A 20402-nucleotide genomic window follows, 5' to 3' on the forward strand; every position below is an offset into this window, starting at 1 on the left:
GCCAAGATGGGTGTGGCGGCGCAGCAGGGGGAGGCGTCACAGATTCAGCTTGGCGTAGCGGAAGTTTCGTGGCAAAAAGCCTCGCCGAGACTGCGCTGAAAGCTCGCCAGCTCCAACCTAGTCTACTTTCGGCGCAAGGCGCAAGGCGTAAGGCGTAAATAAAGTCCATTCATTCAATGCGAATCACAGCTGGCGGAGTGGAAGTTTGGCTGACGGCGCGCAGTGCGCACACGTCACCGAGACCTCACAGGCAGGTTTCCACAGTTCCAGGCACATTTAAATGCAATAAATAATGCCAACAAACACTATTTAATGCAACTAATAGAATCAACACGTGAATTTATATCTATATAGATTGTCCCGTCACATCTGACGTCAGATCAAAGGCGGATGGCACGCGTAACGGAAACTCAGCCTCTCGGACCAAAACATCTCCCTCTCTCTCTCCTGTTTTTTATAATATCGGCATTGTTATTATTATGATACGCGCGCACAGCGCGTGATGAGCGTGGTGGGAGCGCCGGCGCTGCTTCTGTCATCGGGTTGTCAAGTGACGGAACTTGCACTGAACCTCCCCTAACGCATTAAAGGTGAGGAGAGGAGCTCATTTGATTGGTGAAGATCTGAATCGGCTGTGTTAATAGGCTTGTTTCGAATCAAGCATGCGCATGCATTTGCCTCGCAAAACAAGGCATTCTGGGAAAAAAAACGTCACAAATGCTGGTGATAACTTCCCTTTGCGACATGTCACATGACTTTAAAAACTCGCGGTATCTCCAGGTACCTCCCTTCCCTTCGCATGCTTTTCTCTGCAGATGGTCTGAAATAAGTGCGGACATAAGACACTCCCCTCAACGTTGCCCTAGTTGGTTAGAATTATCACGTGGTATTTCCCACGTGAGAAAATTCCTCAGCCTCCGTCAACAACGGGACTTCAAATGCCTCGGCTGGAGTTCGTCAGCGACGAAGAAAGCCAGCGCCACTGGGCAGGCCATATTCTTTGTGCAAAGTCCGTGAAGTTTCCCCTGGCGCGATATTTTTTGTTATGTATACAATTATTAATCAAGTTTAAATAAAAAAAAAAAAAAAAAAGGTCCGTGAAGTGCACCTGTGTCCGACTTGACGTGGTGAGAACTTGGCGTGTTTATGACGAGTTCCGGCGGATCCTCTCAAGTCTCGTGCATGCATCGGCGCAAATGCATGCGATCCGAAACGCGCCCAATGCCGATATTATAAAAAACAGGAGAGAGAGAGGGAGATGTTTTGGTCCGAGAGGCTGAGTTTCCGTTACACGTGCCATCCGCCTTTGATCTGACGTCAGATGTGACGGGACAATCTATATAGATATAAATTCATGTGTTGATTCAATTAGTTGCATTAAATAGTGTTTGTTGTGATTATTGATTGCATTTAAATGTGCCTGGAACTGTGGAAACCTGCCTGTGAGGTCTCGGTGACGTGTGCGCACTGCACGCCGTCAGCCAAACTTCCACTCCGCCAGCTGTGATTCGCATTGAATGAATGGACTTTATTTACGCCTTGTGCCTTGCGCCGAAAGTAGACCAGGTTGGAGCTGGCGAGCTTTCAGCGCAGTCTCGGCGAGGCTTTTTGCCACGAAACTTCCGCTACGCCAAGCTGAATCTGTGACGCCTCCCCCTGCTGCGCCGCCACACCCATCTTGGCGCAGGCGATCCACCAAACTGCCAAACTGACGGTGCGCAAGGCTGCGCGGGTCGAAACTTGCATTGCGCATTTTCACTTCACAGGTGTGCCCTGTCAGGTTCAATAAGTGGGATTTCTTGCCTTATAAATGGGGTTGGGACCATCAGTTGTGTTGTGCAGAAGTCAGGTGGATACACAGCTGATAGTCCCACTGAATAGACTGTTAGAATTTGTATTATGGCAAGAAAAAAGCAGCTAAGTAAAGAAAGACGAGTGGCCATCATTACTCTTAGAAATGAAGGTCAGTCAGTCCGAAAAATTGGGAAAACTTTGAAAGTGTCCCCAAGTGCAGTCGCAAAAACCATCAAGCGCTACAAAGAAACTGGCTCACATGAGGACCACCCCAGGAAAGGAAGACCAAGAGTCACCTCTGCTGCGGAGGATAAGTTCATCCGAGTCACCAGCCTCAGAAATCGCAGGTTAACAGCAGCTCAGATTAGAGACCAGGTCAATGCCACACAGAGTTCTAGCAGCAGACACATCTCTAGAACAACTGTTAAGAGGAGACTGTGTGAATCAGGCCTTCATGGTAGAATAGCTGCTAGGAAACCACTGCTAAGGACAGGCAACAAACAGAAGAGACTTGTTTGGGCTAAAGAACACAAGGAATGGACATTAGACCAGTGGAAATCTGTGCTTTGGTCTGATGAGTCCAAATTTGAGATCTTTGGTTCCAACCACCGTGTGTTTGTGCGACGCAGAAAAGGTGAACGAATGGACTCTACATGCCTGGTTCCCACCGTGAAGCATGGAGGAGGAGGTGTGATGGTTTGGGGGTGCTTTGCTGGTGACACTGTTGGGGATTTATTCAAAATTGAAGGCATACTGAACCAGCATGGCTACCACAGCATCTTACAGCGGCATGCTATTCCATCCGGTTTGCGTTTAGTTGGACCATCATTTATTTTTCAACAGGACAATGACCCCAAACACACCTCCAGGCTGTGTAAGGGCTATTTGACCAAGAAGGAGTGTGATGGGGTGCTGCGCCAGATGACCTGGCCTCCACAGTCACCGGACCTGAACCCAATCGAGATGGTTTGGGGTGAGCTGGACCGCAGAGTGAAGGCAAAAGGGCCAACAAGTGCTAAGCATCTCTGGGAACTCCTTCAAGACTGTTGGAAGACCATTTCAGGTGACTACCTCTTGAAGCTCATCAAGAGAATGCCAAGAGTGTGCGAAGCAGTAATCAAAGCAAAAGGTGGCTACTTTGAAGAACCTAGAATATAAGACATATTTTCAGTTGTTTCACACTTTTTTGTTAAGTATATATTTCCACATGTGTTAATTCATAGTTTTGATGCCTTCAGCGTGAATCTACAATTTTCATAGTCATGAAAATATACTCTTTGAATGAGAAGGTGTGTCCAAACTTTTGGTCTGTACTGTATATAAATATATATATATATATATATATATATATATATATATATATATATTCTTCTGGGAACTCCATAGAACCGGTATTATTCCAGATTAGTTTTCTGAGTAGATTGTTCGCCGCATAAGGACAGTCTTTTTTTTAAGGAACCATGGCGATCTACCGAAGCCCAGGGAGGGAAGTGGTAAAAAAAATATTCTGGTGATCCATTTTCTATGTCTCAGTTCAAGGAATTCTAAAGAACAGGTTTATTTATTTATTATTTTTTTAATTACTCGGTAACTGGTATTTACCAAAATTCAGATACCACGTGAATGCAGCATATGTGTATCACAACCATTCTATTTGTAGGGGATATACCCCGCCCACTCGTTGGCTCCACGTGCAGGTGTGTCACGTGATACCGCTAACGGTAACCGCTCCATGTATGCTCATTAGCGCTACCTAGAGGTGTTGCTTCGGGGACAAGCGCTTGAATCAACTCGGCGTTTTTTCCCTCCCCAAATTATGGAATGGGAGAAAATATGACCGCTGATCAGGTAAAAATGTGCTAATGTTACTTCAAAACAACTGAAACTAGCAAATATGTTTGGCTATCCACTGCTGCTAGCAAAATAGCATATTGAACATCTAGCTTGTGGCTAGCAATTCCTTTTCATTTTATCACTCATTACTCTGTCCAACATGTGACTTGATACTGTAGTTGTGAATGTGTAGTCTCACACATTTAACAAATAAAAATTAAAATAGACTGACATTTAGCAGACAATTCTGTACAGATACTTGTGTTCAAAAAGACTGGTAAACATTGAAGTACTGGTTAAACTTCTTTACTCAAGTAAAAGTCAAAAGATATGGCTCTGAAAAGTATAAACTAAAAAATATCCCTATGAAGGACAAATCGATGATTCCCCTCAAAAGCATTCAAATTAAAGTAAGGAGCCAGGTTTGAAAATGTCGGAGTTGGATGTTTGAAGTTGTTAGAAAAATAAATACTCAAGTAAAGTGCAGATACCTGAAAATTCTACTTAAGTACAGTAACAAAGTATTTGTAGCCTACTTTGTTACTTCCCAACTCTGACAGTAAATTGTAATTTGACATATCCTCTTGTGTAATAAATAGTAATAATTTTATATATATATAATAATCCATCCATTGTCTACCGCTTATCCTGTATTCAGGGTCACGGGGGGGGGGGGGGGGGGGGGGGGGGAGCAATTTAGAGTCACCAATGAACCTATCCCCATCCTGCATGTCTTTGGACTGTGGGAGGAAGCCGGAGAACCCGGAGAGAACCCACGCTTACACGGGGAGAACATGCAAACTCCACACAGAAGGAACCCGGGAATCGAACTCAGGACCCTCTTGAGGTTAGGCGACAGTGCTACCCACTACACCACCGTGCAGCATATATAATTATATAAATATATATATATATATATAATTATATATGCTGCACGGTTTATGTTAAAAGTATCTTAAGCAAGGAATGTATCAAATATCAATAATTTCTCTAATCCAGTTTGCAAAGGTACAGAGCTGGAGGCTGAGGAACACGTTACCATGTGTCAGTACTGCAGTCTCCATCTAAATGTGATGTTAACTGCACTATAAATCTGGTATACTGGAAGGCTGCCAGAGTTGTTTGCTGTTTTTGCATCGATTTGAATGACTAACATCCATTAACAGTAATATATTAGAATGTTTTACACAACAGATGGCGAACATGAGCGCTACATATATTTAATAAATGCCTCACTGTTATTGTGTGTACACTACAGCAATGAGGCTCCACTGGGAATCCAAATATTATAGGTCCTTAATTGAGATTAGGGGTATAGCGGTGCAGTGCCAAATCTCTGGGCCTCAGCAGCCTCTAAGATTTCACACCTGGATCTGGTTTATAATAACAAGCTGCTGCATCACCATATCGTAATGAAATTGACTATATACTGTATGGCTTACAGTATAAGTTACCAGAGCATGGCAGCAGTAAATATAGAACAATGCTAACAATGCCTTATGCGGACTGTTTGACTGTTTCTCTGTTTGATCTTGGTGAAACTGACTAGGAGCCAGTGCTCTTTGGCTGTTTCAGTGGAACACAATACCTCTTAAAAGAATACAATATATAAACTAAGGTCAAACTTCCTCATAAAGTGTTTGTATTATGATATTCTTGGTGATGTTGTTATAGACACCTACTTTAATTCATTAGCCATTGTTGTTAACATGGTAGTGGTTTTTAATGCTTATTGAATCATTTATTTACGTTTATGGACAGATGAACGGGAGCTGCTATGGGCCAGTCAAAGTCAAGACACCAGCATTACGGTAAGACCTTAACTCTACCCCAGAGTTCACAGCTTCAGTAGAGGAAACATCGATTGTTTCATGGTAAATTACAACATTCCTCTTTTTTCATAATGTGGGACTGCTTTCATGTGTTACTGTGACATCCTGACTGGATGGCCCCAGCAGTGAGATGACAGATAATGAGGGAGAGTTGCAATAGCGGTTTAAGGTGTGTCTTGATCCCAAAGCCATGGGGCCATGCTGTTCTAGTATGAGCTTGATTATTGCACCTTATTAAAAAGCTCTTACTATGTCACCGCATGCTCCAGATCTAATCGTTTTTTTTTTTTGCCTTCCTCATCAAACTGGAAAGATCGAGGCTGAAATTATAAAGATATTTTTAGTCATATTGCCCAGCTAGACAGTTTTGGTGTAATGAGCCGTGTGATGGAATAGGATTGGATGACAGCACAAAATTAGGTTTTGATCTAATACGATACCAATGCTTTTTTATTAGTAAGTGCATTAGTCATAAGTGATCAGTGACACAACAGCAGTGGAGAAGCTGATCTAATCACTATAGTCAGAAGGTTAAAACACTTTGTTCTAGGCTGTTTTCATTCACTGCTATAATTTATATCTACAAAAAGGAATGCAACATAATTCTTACAGCAATGTAAGAAAATGTAATCATGAGCCTGGACGTGCAGGGCTGCCGCTTAGGAGGTCAGAACAGAGAAGAGTCTGGACTTTGCTGAGCGACATTTGTTTGATTTCAGCGATGGTGGTACCAGCCGGCCAGCTGAAGTAGAGGAGCGAAGTGCTTGCGTCAGGGTGTGTGGTTTGACCAGTGTTTGAAGGTAGATGGGTGCCGTTCCATTGATGGCCCTGAAGGCCAGTGTCATCGTCTTGAATTGGATGCGTGCTGCAACAGGGAGCCAGTGGAGGTCACGGAGGAGGGGGGTCACATGGGAGAATTTGGGTAGATTGAAGATAAGGCGTGCTGCAGCGTTCTGGATACGCTGCAATGGTTTAATCGCAGAGGCCGGGAGTCCAGCCAGGAGAGAGTTGCAGTAGTAAAGGCGGGAGATCACCAGTGCTTGGACCAGGAGTTGCGTTGCATCCTTTGTGAGGAGGGTCCGAATCCTGATATTGTAGAGGGCAAATCTGCAGGATCGGGCCACAGCAGTGATGTTGGGGGTGCAGGATAGTTGGTCATCGAGGATTACACCCAGGTTCCTCGCAGTTGAGGAAGGTAATACTGTGATGCCCTCGACAGTGACCGACCATGGGAGGGCAGTCTTTCCCCGGGATGAAGAGGAGTTTGGTTTTATGCAGGTTAAGCTTGAAACTACGGTTCTTATTTTCAGGTAATTATACACACAAAAAGAAAACATACTTATTAGTATTAGATTTCATTTTTGCCAATAGATCCCTCTAAATGCTACACACTAGTAAGTAAGTAAATAAGTAACTTAGTAAAACATTTTTATATAGCGCTTTTCGCAGATAAATTCACAAAGTGCTTCACAATAAACAAAATGCAGATAAAACCAAATAAAAATGTTATAATAAAAATAAGTATGACATGTATACAATATACACACAAAACATGAAATTAAAGATGGGGACAGAGGACTACCCAAAAGCCAGCTTAAATAAGTGTCTTAAAGGGATAGTTCGGAATTTTGGACATAAGACCTATTTTCCAAGTGAGCCGGTGTGTTCGAGACGTCTGGAGACGTTTTTAAGAAATTTCATTCAGTTCTTCTAGTTGCCGAGTTCGCTTATGCTATGGCTAGCGCAAGTCAATGGATCTAGCTAGACAGGCATTAAAAACAGTGTTGCCCACTCCACAGTACACCCGAGGCAAATCAATTAAAACTCTAGACTGTCGATGTACATATCTGTGTTGATAGAATAATATTTGAAACAAAACTAACCTCGCATCGCATGAATCATCCATTTTTTGAGGAACTAGTTTCTCAGCAGCATCGGAATTTTACTTTGCTCCGTCGGACTCAAAACTCTAAGACGCGCCGCCCGAAATACTGCCCGTAAATAGGCAATCGAACCGGGACGAATTGTCGGGACTCATGCCCTCAGACCTGGGTGAAAAGCGCTTGGACCTCACTCAAACACCGGGCAGCCCACGGCCACGCGAACCCACAATTACGCACTGCGAACCCGGGGACCTCTGCTCCGTCCGTAGACCCGTAAACCCTCAGACGCGTTGCGGGGGATTCCCTCCTGGCACCACCAGTCTCCGTTTGTTCGGCCCCGGTTTTCAGCTCCAGCGGGGGCTATCTCGGTCTCCACAGATGCTCATGTTCTGCCCTTTGAGCATCCCTCTCGCGAAATTCTTCCTCTGTATATTGAGGCTCGTACAGGTACGGTTGGGTTTGGGTGGAAAAAAACTCCTCATCAGAGTCTTCAAAAGTTTCAGTATATTCTCCAAAAGTGTCCATTTCTGTGAGATTGAAGAAACTAACGCTGCAGGCTACTCTGCGTCTGTAGCAATGACAGCAGGTAAACAAACTATTATAGAACTGGTAACTTGTAAGTGCTAAGTGATATCAGTCCGCCACTGCCATAGCCTACTAGGAAGTATGACACGCTGCTGCTGCTGCTGCTGAGACATAAATCCTTGAAAATGCAAGGCTGGTTTTATTTCAAACATTCTATCAACATATGTACATCGATAGTCTGCCGTTACAATGGATTTGCCTCGGGTGCACTGTGGAGTGGGCAAGACTGTTTTTAATGCCTGTCTAGCTAGAACCATTGACTTGCGCTAGCCATAGCATAAGCGAACTTGGCAACTAGAAGAACTGAATGAAATTTCTTGAAAACGTCTCCAGACGTCTCGAACACACCGGCTCACTTGGAAAATAGGTCTTATGTCCAAAATTCTGAACTATCCCTTTAAGGTGCCCTTTTAAGACTTCCCCAGTATTAGCAAACCTAATCAGGATGGGTAGAGCAATCCAAAGCTTGGAGGCAACAGCTGTGAAAGCTCTATCCCCACAGGTCTTTAGGTGGGTGTGGGGGACGTACATTAGGTTCTGATTGTTGGACCTAAGGGAGCGTGCAGGGTTGTGGGGGTGAATTCAATCAGAAAGATAAGCAGGGGCCTGACCATGTCATGCCTATATGTCAGTGTGAGTGTTTTGAATTGGATCCTGTAGGATACCGGTAACCAGTGAAGGGAGTGGAAAAGGGAATATTTATTTGATTTCGTAAGTAGCCTAGCAGCAGCATTTTGAATGGACTGTAGGCAGTGGAGGACAGTATAGTTGAGAGAAGAGAAAAGTGCATTACAATAGTCATGAGCATCTCAGTGGGGGAGACCACACCCCTAAGTTTGCTGATATTGCGCAGATGGATAAAACATGTTTTTGTGAGTGATTTAATGTGAGATTCAAATGACAGAGATTTGTCAAATGTCACCCCTAGGTTTCTCAGGCTTGGGTGGAAAGCAAGTGACAGGGGCCCAATGCTTTGGTTAATCATAGATAGACTACTGTCAGGAGCTATGATTAGCACCTCTGTCTTGTCGGTATTTAACTGCAGAAAGTTTTCTGCCATCCAATCATTTATAGCGTCAATGCAAGGCGCCTTGAAAGGCCATCTCATTTTGTTTAAAAGTGAAATGAAGTTGTTTATCATCTGCATAAAAGTGATATTTGATGTGGGTATGATCTGACCCAGAGGCAATATATATAGATGAATAGTATGGTGCCTAACACTGAACCCTAGCCACACACATTTAACGCCACATACGCCTGTTAAGAAACAAACATTGTTAACCCTATTTTAACCCAAAGGTGATCTTTTTCTAAACCTAACTGAATCATTTTGTCAGCTCAGCTAGTTGAACCCTGCAGGGCCTTGCACAGTCACGAACCGATGGCCTGTGTTGCTCGACATCCATAGGGGCACACACAGATATAATGAAGATTTTTTTTGTTGTTGAGAAAGATGGATCAATTTTTTTGTATGTCTTGTCGATGCCAATATCAAAACACAACTCTGTTGCAGTGATGCTTTAGGTATTGATTGCCCCATCCCTACCACAGAAGTTATACATGGACTTGGCTGTTGGCTGCCATGTTTTTCCACTAACTGCTGTTTTACTTTCTGGAGACAGGTATTGCATTTCATGAAAAAATTTAATGAATGATGTATAGAAACATTTTTTCTTCTGGTCTTTACATGTGATGACTGTGTGCCAATGTATGTTTATTGTAGAGGTGGGGATCACAGAAGTAACTCACGATACAATATTAGGGTTGTAAACGATAAACCGATGCGACCGGATATTCGGTTCAACAAGTGAGAGATACGGCTGCATCGGTAGCAGCCTCCTCAATCGATACGAATTATCAGTGAATTCTTAGATTAATCGGTTACAGAGTCATGGATCGGGTATCGCGACACTTTGAAGCGGTTGGCGGCATTACACCAGCGTCTCTAAAACAACGCGAGAGCTGAAGCTGCCGGCGAAACGCCGTAGCTGGCTAGCTGGTATGAGTGATAAACAAGGGACAACACGGAACATGGAGGAGGTGGAGGTGGAGAGGCGGGCGCAGCACAGGTAGGCGGCTGCGACGCTGCCGTGTGACCGCAGGCACTCCACGACCGCACGTGAGAGACGGACGGCTTTGAATGTCAATCGCTTGTGTCTCAACTTGCGCCCGAGTGGCGGCCGCAGCACGGGTAGCGTCCACGACACTGTCCTGTGACCACCATCCAACGAATCAGCCAGACTTTTTTTTGCCAGTGCCATACAGCCACAATGTTTGGGGATATGTGGTATTTTACATATATGAAAAGAAACTATTGTAGGCCTACTGTCACTTTCATAGAATCGGCTTCTTTATTTTATAAAATATCTTCAACAAATATTAACCGTAGAATCGAATCGTATCGTTCTTACACTGTATGGAATCGATTTGAATCGAATCGGTCTGTAATAAAAGGATATCGTTTTTTAATCGAATCGTAACCTGTGTATCTAGATGCATATCGAACCGTTTATCACAGAGAGATGTGCAACCCTATACAATATCACAATATTTTGCCCACGATAACGATGATATCACGATACTGCGATTCTGCGAAACACGGTATATTGCAAGAAATCATGTACGATATGAATCACAATATCTGTGTATCTGAAGGAGGAAAAATACCAGTGAAAAGGCAAATGCAGGAATGAATTTTATACTGTGTTTATTCACTCAATCACTAGTCCCTCTTTAACACACTGACTGAACATTTCTACTGTGCCATCATTCCAAAATAGCCATAAACTGGCAAAAACCCAAGAGGAGTCATGGAGTAGTGACTCTGGTGAGGCAAAATGCTAACAGGCTTAATCCTTGGAATCAGCGAATAGCACTTGCATATTTTAATAAAAAAAGAAAGAACTAATAAATATAGATTTTTTTTTACATCGGGCCAGTGTATCAATAACGTACAGCAGCAGGGAGTATCATGATATATCGCTATTATGATAAATTGTCCAACCACTAGTTTATTTGGGGTCTAATTTAGCCATAGCTGCTTGTGATTGACCTCAGAGTTAATGTTTCCTTTCCCGGAGCTCACCCCCTATACTTTATGGATTATCAGACCCACAAGTCATTATTTTAATAATTCATAGGTGATGAGGATCACTGTAAGTCACCCTGGATGAATCTGGATGATGAATAATGTAGACTGCAGCAGATCCCAGGACACCGGACACAACACCCCCCCCCCCCCTTCATGGTCAGCCTTTCTTTCATCCATTCCATTTTTGCCCAGGCTTTATGTATCGTCACGCTCCTCTTCCTCTTTGTCTCCAGCTCTTATTTGCTCTCTGTCTCCCTATCATCCATTTCAACTTTCTCCACTGTGTCTCTGTCCGACTCTTCTTCAAGCTTTTACTTTTCCCTCTCCATCTCTCTCTCTCCCTGACCCCTTTCTTCCCCCCTCCCTCTTTGTTCCCCTGTGAAAGCATTAAGAAATTATTCACAGTGGGGTTTTTTTTTCCTGCCTGGGCTTGAGCTGAGTGCTGGGCTGATTCGTGAGGAGCACTAAGGTCATCCACAGTGGCTGCTGCTGTGAGTACATCTCCCCCATTTCCTCCTACAGTACATACATCCATGTAGGGAAATTGCCTGCCTCCATGGCCTGGAGAAAGCACGCTGCAACACAGGCATCAAACTTTTAATTTTATGTGGCTGTTAAACCATGCAGTTGTTTGCTTGTTGTCATTTTCTCTTTGAGTTAGGGCTGAAGGATATAGCAATACTAACATCGCAAAAGCAACGATGGATGGTATTTAATTTCTCGTGCCCGTCACAGCCATCCTGCACATTCAGGTAGAGCTATTTTCCATAGGTAAAAAAGAACAATGAATCTGAATTTCCTTACACTATTGTCATACAAATATCAAGAGTTGTTTTCATTAAGGTAAACAGTCAGTTGCGCTAATTCTCCAGTTGGGTGCCATCAAGCTATTGCAATAGAAGATGGAATTGTAAAGAAACGGTCAAGTTAATTGTCGTATACATTAAAAAGTACAGTTTTACATTCAAATGCAATGAAATGCATCTGCCCCAATCCTCTCATCCCGTAAAAAGGATATGCAATATGAATAAATTAGCGACAACAACACTAAAAAGAAGAAATTCTACTATGATAAAAACATCATTGGGGTATTGTAAATGCTTGTGTGTTATTTTAAAGTGTTTGTTGTTACCACCTGGGGGTAAAATTTATCTTTCAAGCGGCTAGGCTGACCTCTGATGCTCTGTAGGCGTTTTCCAGAGGAAAAGAATGAGAACATACCATTTGCTTGCTGGCTGTTATCCTCCATTTCACTTATGGCCTTACTTCTGATGGAGAAGGTGTAAATGTCCTGAATCTGTGATGTTCCTGTGATTTTTGGAGCTCCTGTCCTCCTCAGTTAGTGGGGCGGCTGAACTTTACGCACCCGCCGACTCGGACACTCGCCGATCCGTCTATAAATAAACACAATAGTATTTGAATAACTTGTCATTATTGCTTCTTATTACTAATGAAATACACGTTGGATTTAGTGCCGTGACGCCGTCAGCACAGGTCACTGGTGTTTTTAATTTTCCAGAACGTGTCATTATGGACAAATGCTGGTTCAACCGGTTTGCATAAATCAAACCTGTACACCAAACCGGTGAAACTGGAAATCGGCCCAACCCTAATGCCCAGGGTCAAGGTCGCTCATCTTCAAGCCCCGGTTGCGTCTTGTGAGACATATAGTGAACTGATAGGTAAAGACATTGGAGCTTGTTGATTGTCATTTTCCAGTTTAAGCCATTTTTTATTACATAGGTGCACTTAAAATAACTCAACTTTAATATTGCTGATTTGATCCCATGATTAACTGATGTTGCATTCATGCACTGAAAAAAATAAATATTACTCTTCTGCATGATTGATTCTGGCTGATCTTATCTGCCACCGTTTCATTATTGTGGGAAGATATTTATTGGTAGACAGACTGAGCAGGGGCTTTTCTCTTTGGTTACTTTTTTATATATTACTAAGTGGAATATTGCTCTGACTATTAAAGTCAATACATTCTAATAGCCTTTCCAAATGCAGATAATCTATATTTGTGGGCCTAAAAAAGCAGTAACAAAGATGCTGATTCCTTTTCACGGGGACCACTCTAGAGCTGTCAATGTTCCTCTATAATGCTATTCGAATTTCATTCCATATTTTTTTCAATATTCAAATTATATTCGAATATTTAATGCTCAAATTCAGCCTTTTATTAATATTCACTACACTACACAGGCTTATACGTTGCCAATGCCATTATCGGCAATGTGGTTGTTTTACTTCCTGTCCACTAGAGGGCGTTCCAAAAACATTAACAATATGTTGAATTACCGACAGCTGACAGCTTTCCAGATAAGTATTCATTAAGAAAGTAAAACAACCACATTGCCGTTCTCCTGGGGACGCTGTTTCCCCGTTGCCATGGCTACGCCCTCCTCATCTCACCGTCAGCTCTACTTTCCCTTTTTCACATACTTCCTGCTGTCGGTCTCGTTCCAGATGAATCAGATGGAGAAGCGTCATCGCTTCTAGAGCTCCGTCCATATCTTTGTTTCATTTCACCGAGTGCTGCCGCCTGTTATCTCTGCGTTATCTCCGTGATGCGTCATGTTATCTCCGTGGGCACCGCTGTCGGCTATTTCTGTTAGTGAGATTGTGATTCAGAAAACTTTATTGTTCATCAGACTTCATGTGTCAAAATCTGTTTATGCGGGTAGGCCAAGGCGAAGAGGTGAGATTTGCTAATGCAAAATAAAAATAAAAATAATCAAATCTCAGACTTCGAATAGTAATGATTTTTTTTACTATTTGAATTATATTTGATTCCTGAAATTCATTCTGACAGCCCTAGACCACACTTTGATTATAAATGTATGGACATTACCATACCTGCAACACTTAATAACCGCAGGACTCACCCCCCGTCCCCTATGGGAAGGTGAATGGTACGAGGGGGAAATGTATGTATTTATGGCATTGATCCGAAGCAGGATGGGCGTTGGGAGTCAGAGTGGAAGACATGGCCTGCTGGCTATTATCCGTGGCCCGACCGAGACATGAGGCATGGCAGACAGGCGATTAGCTGACAATGAGAGGACGAGTGGCCTGTCCATCGGCCTGGCATACATCATGCAGACAGGACGCGGCCGTATTGCTTGCATTTGCGGCCTCATTAGGGAATCAGGCTTCAGTCATATTTCTTAGATCTGGGCTGAGCAGATCAATAGAATGAGATGGACTCACTGCCAGCAAGCCACTTGTGTCTGAGTGGGGCTAGCACAGCTCTGTCCGTTCTGGAGCGAGCCTTACCTCAGCACTTTGCCTGAGGGGTGAGGAGAGGGAGCGCGCTGGTGATGAGTCACTTCCACAAGTTTTTTTATTGATTAGCTGTGGGGCATTATATCTCAGTACTCGTTAAATGTGCTGTCTACCCGTCTGCTCTGCTTTTCTTTTCTTTTTTTGCATGGAAATGATGATCTTCAAGACTTGCCGAGTATTCCTGCTGTTCAATCGTTTACCATGGCTTTAAAAGAGAGAAATGAAGCGTATAACAAGGGATCAGAGATTTTAGTGTGTGTCAATTGGGCAGGTACATCATTTATTTTATTCTAAATTAGTTGTGCTTCGCTGGAGATGACATTTTCCTCTGGCTGATGTGGGTGAAAGTGAATTCATTTCAGGCAGAGCAGAGAGAGATTTTGTTCCAAGAAATATGTGGATGCGTGCGTACAGAACTGTGTGCTGCTGCCTATTAAAATTCCACATGAACAGCCACACACTGCATCGCTATCACAATCTGCTCCATCTCACCATGTGCCATTTGCACATTTCCTCAAGAGATTAGCCATTTGTTTGAAAAGGCAAATCTCTGGAGGAGAGTGAGGGGAGACATATGCAAAAATGAAATGCTGTCCTTACAGTGTCAGACAAACACCAACTGAAGACAAAAAAGGCCGACTTCAGTAGTGTTGGGTATCACTTAAAGGTAATGAATACAAGTGCTGGTATTTGCCTTGAAAATGCATGTTTTGTACAAAACCCAGAAGAAGCCAAATTCCTTAAATGTTGTCCAAATGCAAGCAGTCATACAATAACGTAACCTAAATAACCTGGTCTTAAATTGGCTTTCCACCATTCCACCATCTTTGTTCTGCATCTCGCTGCCACAGTTGAGGTCATGGTAAGGCTGGCAGGCAGTGCGTAATGTTCAGTCATCTGCACCAGGCTAGAAAGTCTCAACACGTGTCCTCTTTTTAATGCTTCACTTCCCACTCATCTTTGCCTTCAGTCATTTCTGTGGACTTAAAGTGTGGTTTTTCCTCAGCGTCGTTTACAGCAACGCAGCGTGACTGAGGTGACAGGTGATCGTAACGAGGGGTTTGACGCTGCATGTGTCCTGCAGCTTAGAGACACTGTGATGCCTGTTGGCAGATTGCAGGCACAGGACATGTTGTTATCCTCCCACACGATTACAGCAAGATGATGTTTGAGCTTACATGTACTGGAGCTAACAGTGGAGTTACGCTATGAATAGAAAATGTTTTCATTATTTTCATATAATGTTTATACGATTCTGTAGCTTGCTAGCGGTGGTATGTTTTAGCATCAAAATGCTAATTTCCCAAGTCCTTCCATCCATCCATTTTCTACCGCTTATCCTGTATTCGGGGTCGCGGGGGGGCTGGAGCCGATCCCAGCTGTCATTGGGCGAAGGCAGGGTACACCCTGGACAGGACGCCAGTCTATCACAGGGTTCCCAAGTCCTTCAAAGTCCTAATTTATGTGGCTAAAATATGTTTTGCTGCTGCCCCTGTCCACAGCAGTACATCGCTAATCAACTGCGATATGACCTACGTCCCTGCTTTTTGCGGTTGAGTGGGTTTTACCATTTGAAAAACCCTGGATGAAAGGCAGATCGACCTTTTTAATGAAGAGTGCCAAAATGTCTACCTACACTTCACTGTAAACGTCTGTGCTCGGAGCTTAAACACTGTTAGGTTTGATTCAGAGCCAGTTTCTCAGTCATTAATGTGCATCTGAGGAGAAATGGAGTGATAAGAACTGATTTATTACAGTGTAGGCTGGGAAGAAGGTGCTGCTTTGCCAAGTGTTATTATCTATACCACAGTATTAAGTGTTTTATTGGCCGTATAGGTCGAGACAGGAAGGTCTGAAATCCTTTGCTGGCTGCATTTCGGAGAAGACTTTGAAATTCAATGTTGTCCTATTTCCAGTCTAGACGGATGCATACACACAGGGTACCGATGACGTTAGCAAAGCAATCCCCAAGACTGCTTTCTGTGATTCATTTCATTTTAATTAAGCATTAATACCATTTCTGAACCAGAACGCTGTTCGTTGAATAAAATATCCGTTTCAACACCAAGATGAAGAAATAGGAATAAGGCCATGAGACAGAAACATCTGGAGATTAAGAGGGAGATGTATGTCGCTGTGATCTATGTGTGTGTGAGAAGATGTGAGACGGGGAGAGAAGATAAGTCCTGATTCCATGTGATATGTGGTGTGAATCACCGGAGCAAAACATGATGATCTGTTTGACATTACCTCTCAGAAATGTCATCATCCTAAAGAGCAGTGCTGAAGTGAGCTGCTGATTAGCTAATTGACAGAAACTAAAAGCTGGAGTGTGGTCCCGTTCCATAATGAACGTCCATTACATACGAGCCCTTGCCAAACGAGTTGCGGTGTCTGCTGCGACCGGCAGGTGAGCTCGCTGCATCTCCCTCACCCCTGGAAGCATTCGCTTCGAGTCTTCTTGTGCATTCATGTTCTCTTTAATCCTCCCTCTGAACGCTGAATTTGTTTTTATCTGGAGCAGAAAGTGGCTTTCGTCATACTCGCTACGGTATCTCCCATATGGTAATGACTCTCACTCGAGCACTCAAAGAACTTCTGAACTCCAGCTTTAATCAAAAACAAACTTTCATAAAACAAAAAGGTCATTCACTTCAACAGCTTCTTAAAGAGACAGTGTGTAGGAAGGAATTACTCCCATCTAGTGGTGAATTATATTTTGCGTTCAAACGAATAGTGCTCTCTAGTGCATCACTTTGTTGTAACTCCGTTATACCAAGAAGCTTTGACAACATGTCGTCCAACACCACTTCACCAGTATTCTTTCAGGTGATGAGGTTGATATTTCAAACATGTGTGAGCATGTAGAAGTCATTACTCCTCCAGCAAGAGAGTCATTTATGTTGCCATGTTTATATTGGTTTATTTTTGGTACCCTTCCATTACTATGTCGTAGCCTATAGCATCAGCTAACAACTAGACACACAACAAACACAAACCAATGTGACTAAAGAGCCCGGGATCTCCAGGATTAATGCATCACTGGACGGATGAAGAAGTCTGTCAAAGTTGCTCTCCGGGAGCTCCAGGGGGGACAGCGGGACTTGGGCGCACCGGTTTTCAGGATGGATGCATCACGGGCAGATTGAAAATTTCAATTTGAAATTTGAAATTTCAGTCACGCTGGCTCTGAACGAAAACGCGTTTAGGTGCCATGTCCCTCCTCGGCGGTTAGAGTCTTCAAAATGGCTGAATGATTTTACTTAAAATGTTACACACTGTCCCTTTTTAAATGTCTTTTTTTATCACTGCAAGGCCAGTTCACCTATCATGGGGGATACGAACAGAAAAATGAAATCATTTGCATGATATCTTCTGTGGCTCTGGAGGACCTTGGTCAATGAGCGACAATGAATTATCTGCATCAAGTACGAGATACTAAAGGTTCTCTGCCGCTTCTTTTTTTTTTTACCATCATTGTTTAATCTCTCACAGGCCTCCAGCTTTATTGAAGCGCAGTGTTGAATCACTGGAGTGCCAGTTTAATCAAAAGATAATAATCAAGAGACTAATTGAAAATAATGAAAATAACCATCAGTTGCAGCCCTAGCTTTCTTTTCCCTCCCTTCCAGCCTCTCACCATCCTTTCCTCCAACATCTCCTGATGTCCTCTCAGACCTAGTTATTATTTTTACATGCTGCCGTAGTCCCTATCTTTCATATTAAATGCTTTTAACCCAGAGCGGTGACATTAACAGAGAGGAGGCCTGGCAGCTCACTTGTAGTCTATATCTTTAAGCATGCTCTAAGCTCTGTGTGTATGTGTGTTTGAATGTCTGACCTTGTGATAACGAAAGTGTGATTCAGTGTGAGTGTATACGCTCTTTATATAAGTCCATGTCAGGCAGGCAGCGTGTCTGGGCAACGTAAATGTGCGGTCAAGTGTACATGTAGTGCACTTTTCTATGAGTTCTCTGTGAATGCTTGAATCTGAGGCGTTGGACGTGCAGACTGTATGCACACATGCATAAGGCTGCATAAATTGTATTGGTGATCACGTCTGTGTCAAATTGATCACCATAAGTGGATGATTATTATAACCAATTTGTTTTTCCGTGATTTCTCATGCAGATTACCATGATTACCGTGGCTCGGTATTTCTTCAACACTGTAGTGAAAACAAAGAAAATGCAGGAAATAACTGTTGATATTAGCTGTTTGCTTCCCCCTGCTGCACACTTCCTTGTTTCTGGCTCTGCACTAATTAATATACAGTACCTGTGATGATTTGTGCTACTTGATTGAAATTCTGTTTATTCTGTGTGACTTTCTGCCAGCTTTGTTCTGCTCTCTGCTGAATTTTCAGCATCTCCAGCTCACAGCACCAAAGCCAAGCAGCACCTGTGCTACCAAACTGTTCAGATAATAATGGCTTTGACTTCAAAGGGAGTGAGCAAGATTCAAGAGGCTAGGTTATCCCATGCTCACATGCCAGTTAGACTCCTGTCATTGCTTAGCAACTAATGGCTACTTCTTTCCCCATGACAAATTGCTGCTTTTTACTATAAATGGATGAAGGATTACAGGTGGAGGTTATTTGTATGTATACAGCAACAGTACCATTACAGGTTAGAGGATGTTCTGTGCTCTTTCTTAAGAGGCAAACTGTATTTGTATAGGTAGTTATGAGAAATATTCGAGGATATTTGAAACTTCAACAACCTCAAACATGCAGTCATTTTTTACTTATAGTGTACTTTTGGTTGCATATATTGTCCAGACAGAAATGAGGATGAAAATCGGGTTTTCCTTTTTGGAAACGAAAACAGCTACAAAATGTGCAATGATCACATTAAATCAATTACAGGGATGGCCCATAAAACCAAATTTGGTCATATGTAGACCTGCAAACAAATGAGCTTTCCTGCTCATGTCTTATTTTTAGCACTTAAAAATGAAGACTTGTGCTGCACCTGAGAATGCTGATATGACATATAAAGTGGAAAACAAGTTTACAAGCTAAATAGCTAAGTAGCTGGCTATATGCGCTTTGTAGTGGACCTTTTATTTGTTTGAACCAGCCACAAAGGTGACATTGGCATTGTTTTCACTTGCTGAGACTGTGTGTACCACAGAGACGGTGCTCTTTGTCACCTGTTTCTTTTCATATTTGGCTGCGGACAGAGTTGTCACCATAATAGCGTTGCAACCGTGTAAAATGAACTCTTGAAAATGAATACATTAAACCTTATTTTGGATTGCAATAACAGTGAATAATTATCAGTTACTTTAATTTGCAACAGGCAGCAGCCATGATGCAGTAGCTTAGTCTGTCTTTGTTAGTATTAAATGTGTTGAAAGGTAGTTTATAATATAAAACAGCATATCACTTAAAAATATTGATTAACTTTTGTTTTTTTACAGCAGCAGTTCATTTATATATTTGAGTAAATTGATTAACGTTGACACATGTATTCATAATATTTATGATTGCTAATGAGAATTTAAAAGGCTCATTTGAATTCCAGATTCAAACTCAAACGTCACACTGCTCCATTATTTTTTTGTCATCCAAGCAGCTGCAAAGTACAGTGTTGACTAATATTGTTGTAGCTCTATCTCATTTATTTATAAAATCACTCACTAGCTCACACAGGAAATTAATTCTGCTCCAGTTATAAACTGTCTTAAGATGCACCGCTGAGATACAGTCCAGAAAGACCAAACTTACAGATAACATATTACACAATATTATTTATTAGCTACAGGAATGAGAACAATAAGCAAATTATTGACAATTTTAATGGAGAGAATTGTTTTTTTGTTTTTTTTTGAGGAAACAGCGTAAGCTTTCTCCTAAGAATGGAAATGTCTTTTCATAATGAAACCCCAGAGAGTTAACATCAAGTCCAGAGAGGAAAGTAGCTGTTGAGAGTCTCAGTGAGCAGCATCTTCATATGGATTCAGAGTGGAGCTCTTTGATGGGGTTTGCATTTTTTAAGATGCTCTCAATCAGAGGGCTTCTGAATTCATCCCAAAGTTTTTCATTTGCTGCTGTATAAAATATTAGACCAGAAGAGCGAGCTTCAC

Source organism: Eutrigla gurnardus, assembly GCF_963514095.1.
Source record: "Eutrigla gurnardus genome assembly, chromosome: 22".
NCBI classification, from domain to species: domain Eukaryota; kingdom Metazoa; phylum Chordata; class Actinopteri; order Perciformes; family Triglidae; genus Eutrigla; species Eutrigla gurnardus.